Genomic DNA, 13,291 nt, shown 5'->3' on the forward strand with positions numbered 1-13,291 from the left:
CACAAGAGACGCCCGCGATGCCACCGCCCACCACGACGAACTTCCCCGCCGTCTGGGGAGGGCGCGCGACCTCCATGTTCCCAAACTTCTGAGGGCTCGCGGACTGCCGCCGGGGAGCGGCGGGATTTTGCATTCCCGAAGAAGCCGTGGGCCGGGACCGCCACTTCCGGTGCCTGACCCTGGGAACCAGACCTACGGGTGCCGAGCGGTTCACACTTAGTCCCTCCGCCTCTTGGCCGCGCGCTGCGCGCTCCAAGCACGGAGGCGTCTACTTGTTGCCGGGCTTGGTGTGACGATTTTTACAGCTGAATGTAGTTTTCCAACGTGCATGTGATAAAGAGAAGATAGAAAACAAAAAAAGTAAAGAAGATGGGTGGCCAAAAGAAGCTTGGCGAAGTGCCTAAAGACAGACCAATGATCTCACGAGGCAGAGCGTTCTTAAAATAAAGGAATTGCTCTGATATTCTCGCAGGGTCCATAGAGGATTCTTGGGAAACGCACTCATCCTTTCCCCCCAGCAAACTCTGAAAGTGCATTCCAACCTAACATAGCATCCTCTGCTGTCGGACCATCTAGCTAACCACGTCTCTTTGCCGTTAGCTGAATGGGGTGCGGGTGCCTGTGACCCGACGCCCGGGCTGCAGGTAAAGCTCTCCCTCCACACACCTCTCTTGAAGTCTTCCTCGCTTCCCCTACGGGCAGGGACCGAGGCCAGGACTGTGAGTGTGTTGGAGCTGGCAGGGGTGGGGGATTGTTTCCTACAAGCATGCATACAACTTTCTCCAAAAGGACTCTTATTGCACTCTTCCGCAATTTATCAATGAATTCTTCCCTTTCCCTTGTATAGCCTCAAGGAATATGATAGGCTAATGTTGGAAAAACCAGTTTTATAATCTCTTAGCACTCGCCTATTTTCTGATCTTTCAGCTAGTACCTTGTGTTAAAGGCATTGGGGTACTTGGTTCCTATTATATTGTTATTAGCTTTTTGGAACTGAACAAACTTAGAAAATCACTTTTAACTCCACGGTATACCATTTTTGTTCTATAAATATCAGATTCATGCCCTTTAGAAAACTGGAGGCATTTCTTAAACTATACCCCACATCCCCAAATTCAATGTATCAAGTCCTGCCAACTCAGAAGTGTTCCTCAGTTTCCTTATTTTAGTTTTTATTGTGACTGCCCTACTTTAAGCCTTCTCCTCCCACTTGGACTATTAAAAGAGGCTCCTCATAGGCCCGCCTTCTTCTGTCCTCTGCTTCTGATGTTCTCCTGTGCTACCCTAAGAGTTATCTTACTAAAAGGGAAATGTGGTTGCTTTTCCTCCTCACCACTTTCCTTCTGGCATCATTCCAGTTTCCTGAATACATCCAGGCTTGTCTCTTCCATTCCAGGCTGTCTTGTCCCACCAATAGAAATCTGTGAATCTATGAACAGCAAGCTCAAATGCTACCTTCCCCATCATTCTCAAGCAGAAATAATCATGTTTATAGTACTTTACTGCATTCAAGAATGTTTATTGTGTTAGAATTGGGTGTGTCCCTATTGAGCTTCCTCTTTGAGGAAAGGGAGTGTATTTTATACACTTTGGAATTTCTTGCCTCTAATCCCAGCACTTAGTACAGTGACTTACATGGTATACACTTAATCAATGTTTCTTGAGGCTTTGGAGTAAGCATAGTAAACTCAATCTTATAAAGTCTGGGCCCTCATTGTATGGTTACACCCACCAATTTGAGGTATAAATTGGCCTTATGAAATATTACTATTACTGTTCTTTCTTAAATAGTTTGCTATAATATTTTTAGATCAGGTTGTTCTGGGCAGATAGATGTTATGTTTATCTCACAGAATGAGGATACACCCAAAATTTGGTTTGGATGTAAAGATTTGATAAACACACACACACACACACACACACACACACACACACACACCATGAGGTGATGAAAAGATTTATTACTTACATAATGAGGTTTTCTGGACTTTCTGGAGAGAGCAGGGCAATCTTTCAAGCTGATCCAAAAATGGTTTGTGAGAGCAAGGAAAGGAGAACAACTCTGCTTGTATTATGATTTAGGGCAGTGGTTCTCAACCTGTGGGTCGCGACCCCTTTGGCGGTCGAAGGACCCTTTCACAGGGGTCGCCTAAGACCATCCTGCATATCAGATATTTACATTACAATTCATAACAGTAGCAACATTACAGTTATGAAGTAGCAACAAAAATAATTTTATGGTTGGGTCACAACATGAGGAACTGTATTTAAAGGGCCAGAAGGTTGAGAACCACTGATTTAGGGGCTCAATCTGGGTGAGTGTTCTGGCACCTGTGGGCCCAGCCATATTGTGGTTTGAATTTCCTGCCAGTGCCAAAGGTGGGCACACCCAAACTTTCTCAGTGTGACCCTACATGGGGCAGAAGGAGAAAGAGTGAGGCTTGTAAGCTATCAGCAAACATAAAAAATGGAGCCAGGCCCTTTATTATAACAGGCATCCTTCCTCTTGCAGTTGCCAACTCTATCTGAAAGGCTTATAAAGTCCCCAACCTCTTCCAAAGCCATGCAATGGAGTTTCATAGTTCAATTTCCGTTTTAATCTATATCACCAGAAAACACTCTTATGAACTTATAAAGCACACACAGGCAAATATAATGTATTTTTATTATCCAATTTTTTTCTATTATAGAAAATTGGGAATTCTCTTTTGCCTTTAAAATTTTTTGTCATCATTAAAATTTCTTAAAGATATCTTTGACAGTATAAAGCAGCTGTGGGCAAAAAAGACCGTACCCTTTTATGTAATGATGTTTACTTTGAATTTATATTAGTTCACACAAACACTCCATCCATGCTTTTGTTCCGGCCCTCCGGTCCAGTTTAAGAACCCATTGTGGCCCTCGAGTCAAAAAGTTTGCCCACCCCTGGTATAAAGTGTTTTTATAACACAATTTTTATATCCTTTTCTGTCTACTCTAAAAAGAAAGACTATTTTGGACCTTATAATAGCTTTCATGCTATTTTTGAATAAAACATTTATACTTATATTCCATGGCATCTATTTGTTAACTGCTATATTTCCCACATATAAAATTGTTATGACAGCACTTGAATAATTATTATTTAATTAGCTTGATACTTAATTATTTACCATTTTAGTGCATAAGGCAACATTTTAATATTCAGTACATTGAAAATTAGAGAAATTCAGATTGTTTTCATAAATAAAAATATTTTCTACAGCTAGTTATTATACTGAGGGACTAGAAAGGAATGACACTTTGTATTTATACTTTTTGTTTATTGAAATCATTTGTATTTCCCATAAATTAAACGAAAGCATAAAGAATGCAAAGCATGTATCCTACTAAAAGAGAAAAATGTTAAATTATGGTCTCAGATGGGTGTTGCTAATTTATATAAATATTGAAATTAGAAATAGGTTGCACCTCTTAAAGAATTTTATGTTTAAAAATTTTTTAAAATTATGTTGTTTCAAATGATACCGCAAATACTGCATTATCCATCAACTTATTTCAAGTTCACATGAACCCAAGATAGATTTACATGAAAGTTTAACTAAATTTCTCCTTTTTAGTCTTGAAAATATGTGTAGGTTTACATAAGACTTTAGAATTTTAGCTGTCAAAATGATTTTTAATAAATTTATTTATGGTAACAACAATAATACATATTGAGCATGCTTGCCCAAATACATCAAGCTAAAAGTGAAAAGAAAGTCTCATTTTAGCATTAGTCTTGGGAGATACAAGTTTAACCAACTTCTGGTTTGCTTCAGGTCATATATTGAATGTATCACATTTTGAAGAATAGCTGTTTAAAAAAAACATTTTGTAGAACACCAAAAAATGTTGTTAGTAATTATGTCTGTGAAATTGCATTCCACAGGGAAACTTTTTCCTTAGGAAGATGAAACATTTGTCTAAAGAGACACATCAGCTGGCTGTGCTATGATTCATTTTTGACACCTTTGAAGAAATCTAGTTTTATCGGTTATCGAACATTTACAGCATCTGGTGTTTGTAGAGAAATTGGTCCTATCTTTTGTCCCAGTCATCTGCCCTGGGATTCTACACTATCTTTTCTGTATTTAGCATGCTTTCATTGAGAAGGAATGTTAATGTCAATTATCAGATTGCCAAGACTTATGGAATCATAATGTAATTAATTGCCTTTCTCACTTTAGAAGGCAATTTAGAAATGTGTCCAAACATTTTACAAACCTAATAATATTGAAAAACATGGATAATTCTTTTTAAAAATATTCCTACTTTTCTTTTTATATCTCCAAGTCGTTTTTCTCTTTTTCCTATGATAACTCATTTTCTTTCCCCTCCCGCTTAATGAGCTTGTTTCTGAAAGCTCTAGTCTCTCTCTCTTTTTTAAAAAAAATATTTTTATTTCAGAGAGGAAGGGAGAGGGAGAGAGTGATAGAAACATCAATGATGAGAGAGAATTATTGATTGGCTGCCTCCTGCACGCCCCACACTGGGGATTGAGCCTAAAACCGGGGATTGTGCCCTGACCAGGAATCGAATTGTGACCTCCTGGTTCATAGGTCAATGCTTAACCACTGAGCCACACCAGCTGGGCTGAAAGCTCTATTTTCAACTGGTGATTTTCAACTGGTGTACCATGGCACACTGGTGTGGTGCAAGAATTTTTAAAACATGCAGTACCTGGCTATTTAGTCAGTGGCACTTTTGTCAAGTAAAAAAAAAAAAAAAAAAAAAGACAACAGCCAATGCAACAATAGCCATCCAGTGTGAGTGAATCAAAATTATACCTATGTTTTTTGTCATATCAGCAAAACATATATTTGGTGTGCGGCCGAAGTTTAGTAATTGGTTTTTGTGTTCTAAGAGATGAAAAAGGTTGGAAATTGCTGTGCTATGAAGTTCTTTCCCCTTTCTATACTGCCTTTATCAGCACATCAGCACCTAGTTGCCCATCAAATATGCATTCTTTCCTTCTTCCTTACTAACAGAATCTCAATTTTGTTTGAATTGATGATGTGCTACCTAAAATACCTGGTTTTTTTCCAGACACTTTGGTAGCTGAAATGGCCACGTGACACAGTTCTGGCAATGACTGAGTGGAAGTCAGCCAGGGCTTTGTGGAAAGCCCTTGTTCTGATTCAGGTACTGCCAGCTCCCCCTCTTCTCTTCTCCCTTCCTGTCTGGAAGGTGGATGTGAGATTAGGGGCAGAGCAGCCATCTTGACACCATAAGATCACAGGTATGAAGATAAAGATATATTTGCTAATGATGTGGAGGGGAGAAGATGAAAGGGTCCTTTTCTAAAGGCTTAAAGGAGCCACTTTTTAAATTCTGCATTTCCTACCTCCAGACATCTTGTTGCCTGAGACAAATTAATCTCTATATGTTTAAGCCAGTATTTCTTTTCTGTGCCTATCGTTTAATAGAATGCTAACCTAGCCCTCTTTTATTTAATTACATAAGGACAGAAATATTTTATTTACCCCATTTTATCATATCTTTAAGCCATATTGATTCCTAGTGCTCATAATTATTTCCCTTCACTGTGCTATTTGAAAGTGTATAAAACTGAAGGCAACATTCTGTATCATTTGCAAAGTCAAGTGAATTGCTTTCAGTTCAAAGGAGTTCAGTGAGTCACTGTGGCATTTCTCACTGTGATTTATCTGCAACATTTTGCTGTAGGCATGATGTGACTTACAATTTGGGACCTTGCTAACAGTTTGATTTCCTCATGCCATTCCTGATCACACTGGTGTCAAGTCAATTCATCGCTTCTGCAAATCCAGCCCAAATTCATCTTTTTGTAAATTTACTTTGTGAGAGGGCATGACTTATTGTATCAAACATAGATTTCAATTTGCCACCCTTTCTATATTGAGGTTGCTTAGCAGTGAGTAGGAAGTAGGCCCCTGTTCAGACTAACATAATAACCTGTGTGTATCTGTGTGTATGTCTACATTTAGATCTATATTTGCGTGTCTATATTTATATTTAGATCTGATTGAGATACCAAATCATTGTATAAATATAACTGTTACCAAGGCAATGGCTTTGTTTTCTTTCCCATCATCATGGATTCTATTTAATAATTTAATGTGGTAAATTCCTAATTCTGAATAGATTCCTTTAGTTTCATAAAAGTTTGTATTAGTCAATATTAGTCAACCATGTTCAGTAAGCATATTTTCCTTTTGTACTGAACAATATAATAAAATGAATTAAGAAAGGTTATACAAATACAAATCAGTATGACCATTCTAATGTCATTTGAAAGTCTTTAAATTGTTAATTTTCACTCATTTATTCATTTAACAAACATTCACTGAGCACCTTCTATGTGCCAGACATTGTTTTAGGCACTTGATATATATCCGTGAATAAAACAAACAAAAATTTCTACCTACCAGGGAAAAACAGACAATAAAATAAACAAATAAATAAATGAATATGGTTGTGTGTTACACAGGGCTAAATGTGTGGAAAACAGAACAAGAAAAGTGGGGTCAATAATATGTGTGGAAGTGTGCTGTTTACAATTTAAATTAAGGTAAGACATGAGGAGGTGAGTTAGCCATGTAAATGTCTGGAAGAAGAGCATTATAGGCAATGAGGGAGGGACAAGGTGGTGGGTGATAAGAGGAAAGGTCCTAAAATGGGGATGTGCCTGGCATGGACAAGGCTTTGCAAAGAGGCCATCTGGCTGACGCAGAGTACCTGAGGGGGAAAGAAGTAGGATTTGAGGGGGGAGAGTATCAGAGAAGGAGTGGACAGACTTTGTAGACATGTAAAAACGTTGGCATTTATTTAGTCTGAAGTGAGGAGTAGAGCTTTGAACATAAAAGTGATATGCTCTGAAGACAAGGTCAAAAGCAGAGAGACAACGTGCAGCAGGTGAAGGGAGATGGTGGCTTGCATCAGGGAGAAGTATTTGGATTCTGGCTCAATTTTGAGGAAGAATCAACAGGATTTGGGGCAGATGACCACATAATTTTTATCATCCATAGTAGACATTTTGAAAGCTAAAAAGGGATGCTGTTAAATATTACACCAAGACAAGAGACATAAACCAGAACTGTCCTGGAGAAAACTGTACATAAGATTATAGTCATTAGTGATCTTGTAAGGAATATTTTTTACCTTTGCAGAATAATTTATTCTCTCTTTTTCTCTTAAATCCAATCAAGTCAGGCTTTGCCCCGGTAATCCACAGAACTTTATCCATTTTCCAATTGTTTATCCTAGGTCACAATAATGTCATCTGAACAAAATCAGCATTAAGTGCTGGGAGATAAATACTGGATGAGAAAAAGAAGCAATTATTGCTCCAAAGTTTTCAGGTTAGTAGCCAGAAGGATGATAGGATGGTAAGCCATCCACTGCGATGAGGAACCCTGCGAGTGGAATAGAGCACTTTTTCTTTTTCGTGGGGAGAGGGGGGAAAGGGAAGAAGAGTGTTATTTTGCATATGTTGAGTTTGATATGTTCAATAGCGAGAGACCCAGCAGTGACACTGAATTGTCACGTATCTGAAGTTCGGTAGTAACGTCTGGGCTGGATATCTCTCTTTGGGAATGGTCAGCCTCTAGGGCATATTTAAAAGGCCATTAAACTAGATGAGATCACAGAGGAAGGTACGTATAGATGGAGAAGAGAAGACCAAAGACTGAATGAACCATGGGACATTCCATTGTTAGAAGATTATGCAGAAGATGAGGGTCCAGTAGAGGAAACGGAAATAAGTCACCAGTAAGATAAGAGGAGGACCAAGAGAATGTGGTGTCCTGGAAGCCCACTGCAGAGAGAGTTTCCAGGAGAAAGGAGTGATAGACTTTGTCAAATGCCGCTGATAAGTCAAATAAGAGAAGACCGAGAACTATTCATTAGATTCACTGATGAGTAGGTCATCCATGGGTTGACTATATAAGTTAGCATCCAACCATGACTTTTCTAAAACCCAAAGTGGGTGTGGCTATTATTTATGATGCTAAATCAAAGGGCACAAGTCAGAACTAACCTGAGCAAAACTGGACAGTAGGTCACCGTAGTCATTAGTAATCCCTTTGCAGAAATATTTCTTTTCCCAATTTCTCTTAAATCCATCCCAGTCAGGTTTTTATTCCTACGTTCCACAGAAATAGATCAGTTTTACAATTACTTATCCTAGATTTTTTTTTTTAAAAAAAAAAAAGCCTGCTCAAAAGCAGCACTGAATGATTGAATGCTAATATTACATCACATTTTCTGCTAGATTTTGGTCTACAAATTTATATATACTGAGTATCTACTATGTGCTACTTACTGCCCTCATGAAGCTTATATTCTAGATTAGTTAGTTTAAATACTTAATATTTTAAGTCACTAAGTTCAAACACAGCATTCTAGCTCAATAATTTCAAATATATTAGTAATGTATTGTTTTGTGTGCTTTTTCCTTGGAAATGTTCCTCCTAAAATGTCATCATTCTGATCCAGTAAAATTGATGCTCTCCATTTTTGCTGCACAGGAATTTCTCTTCATCGTCATCACAGAAATTTCATTCACTTAAGTTGGATCACTTGTTTCCTAAATCCAATGACTTATTCTTTTCCTTTTTCACATCCTCACTTGTGATGAGTATGTCTAGTGCAACATGGAAATTTGGGGCTCTTTGCTCAAATTTCAGGAGGAACAGCAGACCATTAAACCAAGCATGGGGCCCCGTGGAGCATGAGGCCCTGTGTGACTGCACGGATCACACACCCATGAGGCTGGCTCTATTCTGAGGTTTTGGAAATTTTAATCTAAAAAATATCTACTCCTAATGCTATTTCTGCTTGGGGAATAAGTAATAGAAACCTGACCTGAAGAGGTATTTTGGAGGAAAAGATGATTTATTATGTTTTGTGTGTATATGGGTATGTGTCTTGGATTCTGTATCCAGAGGTACATGATTTCCCACCTCTGGTTTAACGGTGGCTGATAGAAAATGAGGCCTGCCCTTCCCACTGAGCATGCCTGACAGATGAGCCAATATCTCTGGGATAAAGTGAACTCTGAGGCTCAAATTACAAGACATCCGAGAGCACAGTCATTTGAAAAGAAAACAACAGATTAGGCCATAGATACAAAGAAGGAGAATATTAGAACAGAGACAAAAAAATTAAAAAATTTATAATAAATAAGATAATGATTATTAACAAGGTGAAGTAAGAACAATAAGCCACAAAAGGAACAAAAGAGGAATGTTAAATCTGAAAAATACCTGGCTTAATGAATACAGTAGAATGGATAAAAGACCAGGTTGAGGAAATCCTTTAGAAGGAAGTAAAAGACAAAAATAAAAGGAAAATATAAAACAAAAGCCAATAGACAAGGAGACTAGAAATGCTAGTCTCCAAGTGTCAGAAAAATCACTGTTTTTCCCTCCCATGTCTTTTGTGTGTCTCCTTTTCTTTCACAGTTCGACCACGTTTACAATACCTCTGACACCAGATGTGGGTTTGTTCGTTTTTTTTCTCACACCAAGCAATTCTCTGTGACTCCAGCTGGGTATCCCACAATTCAACTCAGGTCTGACACTGCCTACCCAGAGGCAGCATCGAGATGTCACAGGTTAAGGCCTCTGTCCCACAAAACTGCTCCCCGTTCAGATGCCAAGATCAGAGGTTCCAATACCCCCTCCTTGGGTTCAATTAATTTACTACAGTGGCTCACTGAATTCAGGCAAACACTTACGTACAGTTACTAGTTTGTTAATGGATCCAGATGCACAGATACCGAGTGTGAGGTCTGGGCCGGTCCTGAGCTCAAGAGCTCCTGTTCCTATGGCGTTGGGGTGTGTCTCCCTCCCAGGGTGGATGTGTGCGCCAATCTGGAAGCTCCCTGAACCCCATGTTCTAGGGCTTTTATGGACGCTTCCACACATCAGCACGATCAGTTATTAACACCATTTCTCTTCCTCCCTCCATTCTGGAGGATGGGGTGTAGGGCTGAAAATTCCAAGCTTCCAACCATGGCTTTGTCTTCCAGCCCCCAGCAGGAGCCAACCAGGAACCCACCCAGAGTCCCCTCAATAGAACTAGAGATGCTCCTAGTGCTCTATCCATTAAGAAATTATAAGGGTTTCAGTAGGTCTATGCTCACAAACCCACATGCTCATCAAAGGGAAAGTAGATGACAAGTGCGGTGCATTCATCCAATGGAGTTCTATGCAGAATAAAAACAAATGAACCACGATGATATAGTATGCAACCAAATGAATGGATTATAGCAAAAAGTGAAAAAAGTGAGTCCTATCAAGTTACATACAGTCTGAAACTCTCTGTAGAAAGTTAAAACAAACACATAAATGCATCCATTCTCTTCTCTTCTCTTCTCTTCTCTTCTCTTCTCTTCTCTTCTCTTCTCTTCTCTTCTCTTCTCTCTTCTCTTATTCTCTTCTCTTCTCTTCTCTTCTCTTCTCTTCTCTTCTCTTCTCTTCTCTTCTCTTCTCTTCTCTTCTCTTCTCTTCTCTTCTCTTCTCTTCTCTTCTCTTCTCTTCTCTTCTCTTCTCTTCTCTTCTCTTCTCTTCTCTTCTCTTCTCTTCTCTTCTCTTCTCTTCTCTTCTCTTCTCTTCTCTTCTCTTCTCTTCTCTTCTCTTCTCTTCTCTTCTCTTCTCTTCTCTTCTCTTCTCTTCTCTTCTCTTCTCTTCTCTTCTCTTCTCTTCTCTTCTCTTCTCTTCTCTTCTCTTCTCTTCTCTTCTCTTCTCTTCTCTTCTCTTCTCTTCTCTTCTCTTCTCTTCTCTTCTCTTCTCTTCTCTTCTCTTCTCTTCTCTTCTCTTCTCTTCTCTTCTCTTCTCTTCTCTTCTCTTCTCTTCTCTTCTCTTCTCTTCTCTTCTCTTCTCTTCTCTTCTCTTCTCTTCTCTTCTCTTCTCTTCTCTTCTCTTCTCTTCTCTTCTCTTCTCTTCTCTTCTCTTCTCTTCTCTTCTCTTCTCTTCTCTTCTCTTCTCTTCTCTTCTCTTCTCTTCTCTTCTCTTCTCTTCTCTTCTCTTCTCTTCTCTTCTCTTCTCTTCTCTTCTCTTCTCTTCTCTTCTCTTCTCTTCTCTTCTCTTCTCTTCTCTTCTCTTCTCTTCTCTTCTCTTCTCTTCTCTTCTCTTCTCTTCTCTTCTCTTCTCTTCTCTTCTCTTCTCTTCTCTTCTCTTCTCTTCTCTTCTCTTCTCTTCTCTTCTCTTCTCTTCTCTTCTCTTCTCTTCTCTTCTCTTCTCTTCTCTTCTCTTCTCTTCTCTTCTCTTCTCTTCTCTTCTCTTCTCTTCTCTTCTCTTCTCTTCTCTTCTCTTCTCTTCTCTTCTCTTCTCTTCTCTTCTCTTCTCTTCTCTTCTCTTCTCTTCTCTTCTCTTCTCTTCTCTTCTCTTCTCTTCTCTTCTCTTCTCTTCTCTTCTCTTCTCTTCTCTTCTCTTCTCTTCTCTTCTCTTCTCTTCTCTTCTCTTCTCTTCTCTTCTCTTCTCTTCTCTTCTCTTCTCTTCTCTTCTCTTCTCTTCTCTTCTCTTCTCTTCTCTTCTCTTCTCTTCTCTTCTCTTCTCTTCTCTTCTCTTCTCTTCTCTTCTCTTCTCTTCTCTTCTCTTCTCTTCTCTTCTCTTCTCTTCTCTTCTCTTCTCTTCTCTTCTCTTCTCTTCTCTTCTCTTCTCTTCTCTTCTCTTCTCTTCTCTTCTCTTCTCTTCTCTTCTATTTGCATATCTCCCTGATTAGCCAATGGGAAGGGTAGCAGTCGTACGCCAATTACCATGTTTCTCTTTTATTAGTGTAGATTCTCCTCTCCCCTCTCCTCTCTCCTCCCCTCCCCTCGCCTCCTTTTCTCTTCTCCCCTTCCCTTCCTCTTCTCTCTCTCTTTCTCTCCCCCCCACCCCCATTGCAAAACTATATAAAAGTGAAAGCCAGGGATTTATGAACAAAAGATTCACAATGAACACAACATTCCGGTGGATGGTTACTTTGGACTATGTGGACTAGATGACTTTGGACCTAGGAGGTAGCTTATGGGGGAAACCACATGGTAGACAAGTAGTTTATTGACAAGTTTCTAGGTTTCATAAATAAAACATACCAGGCATGGACAGTGATGAGCACATGTTGTGAATCAAGGACTATGATTAATCAAAATCTGTGTTTCTGAGTTCCATAAAGGATTTTTTTTCCAAACAAGGGACTTACTAAAAGGCTTACTGTGCACATTTAGAAACAGGGCACAGAAAAAATTTACAAGGGACCTTGTTTGACTAATTAGCACTCACTGGTGCAATGGGGCGAGGAGAACATGCTTCATGTTTGATGATCAGGGGGATGTGAAAGAGCAGGACACAGCCTCTGAAGAAAGCCTCTGTACATACAACTCAGAAATAGAACCACGATCTCAAAGGCTATGTTCAAAGGTGAGTATGGCAGTGGGTCACCAGCCACACATGCATTCATTCCAATATTTTACATCGGTGTCTGTTTAGCTATACGTCCCATTTTTACTGGAATTTCTGCTGACACTACCACAAACTGGCACTACGGCTCCCAGAAGCCTTGTTCTCCACCACACGTCAGCAACAGTGTTTTCTGTAAAGGGCTAGATAGTCAATATTTTAGGCTCTGCAAGGTATAAGATGCTCCCACAACTATTCAAACCTGCCATTGTAGTTATGAAAGCAGCCACAGGTAAGTTTTAAATAATCGACTATGGCTGTGTTCCGATAAAACTTGAAAGAGGCCACAGACTTGGCCCCAAAACATAGTTTGTTGAACCCAGTTCTATACTATCCATCCAATGATTAGTCTTTTATGGTGGTAGGATATCAATACAGCATGCTTGCCAACAAGGTGAGATGGTATTTAGGCCAGCCTAGGGTTAAAGTAGTTTTGTTTTGTTTTGTTTGCCACATCTTCTAATGTGAAAAGAAACAGAACTCTTGACAATGGAAATAGTATCAAATGACACTCCACAGTTGCCAGTTTGAGATGAGAATTTGTGGGAAAGCAAGCAGTAAAAACAGTTAGAAGCTCTTCTGTTTTCTTTGGGGAGCCGGAATTATCAACGCTTTCAGAACCTTAGATGCATTTCTGGGGGGATATGAACACTGTCTACACCTTCACTGTCGATTTATAAGTTTGAAGCTGCTTGAAAACAGAAGTAAGTTTTATTCTACCAGTCATTCGGAAAATGTTTTAGGATAGCTTTGGGGGTCTTTGGACACATTTTTTCCTTTCTTTCTTTCTTTCTTTCTTTCTTTCTTTCTTTCTTTCTTTCTTTCTTTCTTTCTTTCTTTCTTCC

This window comes from Myotis brandtii, unplaced genomic scaffold (genome assembly GCF_000412655.1).
Source record: "Myotis brandtii unplaced genomic scaffold, ASM41265v1 scaffold299, whole genome shotgun sequence".
Taxonomy (NCBI): Eukaryota; Metazoa; Chordata; class Mammalia; order Chiroptera; family Vespertilionidae; genus Myotis; species Myotis brandtii.